This window comes from Bufo gargarizans, chromosome 8 (assembly GCF_014858855.1).
Source record: "Bufo gargarizans isolate SCDJY-AF-19 chromosome 8, ASM1485885v1, whole genome shotgun sequence".
NCBI classification, from domain to species: Eukaryota; Metazoa; Chordata; class Amphibia; order Anura; family Bufonidae; genus Bufo; species Bufo gargarizans.
In genome coordinates, this window is record NC_058087.1 from 166,985,596 (window position 1) to 166,990,724 (window position 5,129).

Here is a 5,129-nt window from a genome sequence, read left to right on the forward strand (position 1 = left end):
TCAATGAAGCAACTCTTCTGTGAATCAGCCAGCTGGCAACCGTCCTGATTTATGGCCCTTCAGTCCATGGGGGCTTGAGTTAATGTGTTCCTGGAAAAGTCCAAAGCTCTTATGGGTGGAAATATGAAAGCCTATAATGACAATGTTACTGAATCCCCTTTCCAGTTCTAAGGGAACCCCAACTGGTGATATTTTGATGTCCTTCATTTTGCACAGCTTATATCCTTGGTTGTCAACGTGCCATGTGTTGAAGGCCTCAGATTTGGTCTTTAACTCTATCAGAGAGCAGGGCATTGAGTTCAGCCAGTGCCACAGAGCTCATTTACACGGCTATATGGTGTTTGCCGATCTGTGAATTTTTTACTGCTAAGATCAGTTCTATTTACTATTAATGCAAAATGTTTAGATGCCTCAGTAATGCAAAATGTTTAGATGCCACCTGTAAGTGTGGCCCATTTGTAAGTTACTATCACTTGCTTTCTAGTTATGACAGGTTGGATAACTTTCCTAGTTTGAGGTCAGACTACAATTATGTAGTCAGCATTTCTATATCAGTAACTACCATAGGTGCTCTTTCCATTGGAACGTCTCAAATGTGACCTTCTGGGTTTCCTGCAGAACTGGATTCACCCTATTAAAGAGGTTGTTCAGGATTTTGCAAGATGTCCAATACCCCGCACCTCCACCGATCAGCTGTTTCAGAGTAGCTTGGGAGGTGGAAGTTGCCACCAGAACTACACAGCTCTGTCCAGTTTGTAGTGAACGGAGCTGGTTGCCACATTGTTGTTCACATTTACTTAAGTGGCTGCAGTAAGCAGCTCCATCCACTATTACAGTTGACGTAGTTGTGTAGTTTAAATACCGGAGATACTGCAGACCAGTTGATTGTTGGGGACATAGGGTGTTGGATTGGGATGGCCTATCCCGAACTTGTAAAATGCTGGACAACCCCTTTAAGGCAAAACAGATGGCATAGAGAATACAACCCAATTAAGGATAGCCATATCTAGTGGTGGGCAGGGGTGCACCTAGCCTTTCTGCTGCCTGAGGCAAAAACTGAAACAGCGCCCCTCTTGCTAATTTCTTAACCTAACCCCTTTGCCACAATGAAAGCGCTAATTGCCCATGGCCCTTCCGCTGCCACCCCTTGCCCCTACCTGGTGCTGCCTGAGGTGATCGCCTCAGCTGGCCTCATTGGTGGTGCACCCCTGGTGGTGGGAAGTCAAAATGTTAAACTTGTCTTACCACTTGACTTGCTAAAAGGGTGTTTACTGTTCTCATTGTTGGCATTTATAGCATATCTATCTATCTTCCGAAAGAGGGAGCCCAACCCCTGACTCGGTGAAGGTGGCCACACATGTGCCTAGTTTTCTCCATTCATTTCTACAGGAGTTATAGAAATGACCGAGCGAGCACCTATTCAACGTTTATGGTGTGGACAACGTGACCTACAGTACAGACCAAAAGTTTGGACACACCTTCTCATTCAAAGAGTTTTCTTTATTTTCATGACTATGAAAATTGTAGATTCACACTGAAGGCATCAAAACTATGAACTAACACATGTGGAATTATATACATAACAAAAAAGTGTGAAACAACTGAAAATATGTCATATTCTAGGTTCTTCAAAGTAGCCACCTTTTGCTTTGATTACTGCTTTGCACACTCTTGGCATTCTCTTGATGAGCTTCAAGAGGTAGTCACCTGAAATGGTCTTCACTTCACAGGTGTGCCCTGTCAGGTTTAATAAGTGGGATTTCTTGCCTTATAAATGGGGTTGGGACCATCAGTTGCGTTGTGGAGAAGTCAGGTGGATACACAGCTGATAGTCCTACTGAATAGACTGTTAGAATTTGTATTATGGCAAGAAAAAAGCAGCTAAGTAAAGAAAAAGGAGTGGCCATCATTACTTTAAGAAATGAAGGTCAGTCAGTCCGAAAAATTGGGAAAACTTTAAAAGTGTCCCCAAGTGCAGTCACAAAAACCATCAAGCACTACAAAGAAACTGGCTCACATGCGGACCGCCCCAGGAAAGGAAGACCAAGAGTCACCTCTGCTGCGGAGGATAAGTTCATCCGAGTCACCAGCCTCAGAAATCGTAGGTTAACAGCAGCTCAGATTAGAGACCAGGTCAATGCCACACAGAGTTCTAGCAGCAGACACATCTCTAGAACAACTGTTAAGAGGAGACTGTGTGAATCAGGTCTTCATGGTAGAATATCTGCTAGGAAACCACTGCTAAGGACAGGCAACAAGCAGAAGAGACTTGTTTGGGCTAAAGAATACAAGGAATGGACATTAGACCAGTGGAAATCTGTGCTTTGGTCTAATGAGTCCAAATTTGAGATCTTTGGTTCCAACCACCGTGTCTTTGTGCGACGCAGAAAAGGTGAACGGATGGACTCTACATGCCTGGTTCCTACCGTGAAGCATGGAGGAGGAGGTGTGATGGTGTGGGGGTGCTTTGCTGGTGACACTGTTGGGGATTTATTCAAAATTGAAGGCATACTGAACCAGCATGGCTACCACAGCATCTTGCAGCGGCATGCTATTCCATCCGGTTTGCATTTAGTTGGACCATCATTTATTTTTCAACAGGACAATGACCCCAAACACACCTCCAGGCTGTGTAAGGGCTATTTGACCATGAAGGAGAGTGATGGGGTGCTGCGCCAGATGACCTGGCCTCCACAGTCACCGGACCTGAACCCAATCGAGATGGTTTGGGGTGAGCTGGACCGCAGAGTGAAGGCAAAAGGGCCAACAAGTGCTAAGCATCTCTGGGAACTCCTTCAAGACTGTTGGAAGACCATTTCAGGTGACTACCTCTTGAAGCTCATCAAGAGAATGCCAAGAGTGTGCAAAGCAGTAATCAAAGCAAAAGGTGGCTACTTTGAAGAACCTAGAATATGACATATTTTCAGTTTTTTTTACACTTTTTTGTTATGTATATAATTCCACGTGTGTTAATTCATAGTTTTGATGCCTTCAGTGTGAATCTACAATTTCCATAGTCATGAAAATAAAGAAAACTCTTTGAATGAGAAGGTGTGTCCAAACTTTTGGTCTGTACTGTACGTATGTGCATCATCCATAGAGGAGCCACTAGCTGTATCTCAGAATGTCCAGGCACCAGTAGAGATGCAGTCAAGAATATAATAATTCAGTCTTTGTATGTTTCAGAGGGAGCTTTGGGTAGCATAGGGAATATGGCAAGGTGTGACTGCAAACCCTGAATCACCCCTTTAGGATATGGCACTGGAGCAGACTAATGCAGTCGTAGCAAAGATTTTCATAACTGGTGCAAAGATTCCATTTTCAGCAGAATGGATTGTTGCCACCCCTTCAGGCACCCAAGCATCCAGACCTTTGCTATCATATACATAGGGTAGTTAGTTTATCCTACCTTAGATTTCTTTACAGAAGCTAATGTAAAGATTACGCTTACAAATACTAATTGAGACAATGATCCAGCAAGGAATGGTAAGAGATTTCGACTACCAGCGGAATAGTGAGTGCAGCTCTGCAGTATAGTACTGGATGTAACGCAGGATCAGTACAGGATAAGTCATGTATGTACACAGTGACTGCACCAGCAGAATAGTGAGTGCAGCTCTGAAGTATAATGCAGGATGTAACTCAGGATCAGTACAGGATAAGTAATGTATGTACACAGTGACTCCACCAGCAGAATAGTGAGTGCAGCTCTGGAGTATAATACAGGATGTAACTCAGGATCAGTACAGGATAAGTAATGTATGTACACAGTGACTCCACCAGCAGAATAGTGAGTGCAGCTCTGGAGTATAATACAGTATGTAATTCAGGATCAGTACAGGATAAGTAATGTATGTACACAGTGACTGCACCAGCAGAATAGTGAGTGCAGCTCTGGAGTATAATACAGGATGTAACTAAATGATTTCCCTATTCCATGACGTAAAGTCATAGTTTTATCAAAGACACGGAGGCTCATATTGCTATCTCCTTCTTTACTTTCCACCAATAGCAGCAAAGAAGAAGTTTACATAATCATAACAATAAAGGACCCTCCCCTGACAGATCCTATAATAAGCAGTGTCCTCTTCAGTATCTTCCTCTTTCTTTGTATCCACGACACCAACCGCATAACCGTAACTGGAACCGCAACCGGAAACTGGAACTGGACCCTAGAACCGACAACCATTCTGGTCCATCAAACTGTAGAATCAAGCCAACTTGGCTAACACCTCAGGAAACCTGGAACAACGTTGAATTCCATACTCCGCGGAAAATTCAGCCTGAAACAGAGCAAATAATATAGCCAGTGTAAGAAAACAGGCAGAAAACGAACCAGATCGACCCTGGAAATGGTCGTACACCGTAAGGTCGCTGATAAAGAGAAACATAAATAATCAATAAATAATCAATAACATAAATATACGTAATAAATAACAATAAAAGACAATGTAAACAGTCCAATAATAATCACACAATAAAAGGGCGGGCAGGAAGAACCCAGGGCGGGCAATACTCGCCTCTGTGTCTTTAATAAAACTATGACTTTACGTCATGGAATACGTCCCACGTAGTGGTGAAGCGTGGCCGAGGAGGCCGAGCCAAGCGTGATCCACGTAGCAGGCGTGACACCGAAGGGTGTTGACCCGCCGGAACGCCATCAAAACCCTGATGAGTTGAAGAAATCGCCGAACTGAACAAATTAATGGTCCGATAAGCTTTTCCTGCTTCAAAAAGAGACGTAAGGAATTGCAATAAATGGGTCACAGGTGCCGAAATGGGATCAAGGTTCCGTTCCACGCACCAGCTAACCCAAGATCCCCAAGCTGCCCGGTAAGATTTTCGGGTGCTGGGAGCCCAAGCGTTGTCCAGGAGGCGTCTAGTTGCCTCCGAAATGCCCTCGACCTCTCCGGGAGTCCTGAGATTCGGCACGCCAGAAGTTGAAGGGAGCCGTCGTTCAGCAGGGGGTGAGGAACACCCAGAGGGCCCTGGAGGAGATTCGTCTGACCCGGAAGGAGGAGAGGCACGTCCACCAGGAGTTCCAGAAGGATCGGGTACCAGGCTTGAGTCCCCCAGAAGGGGAGCACCACCACCAATTCTGCAACCTGACGACGAGTCTGCAGCAGCAT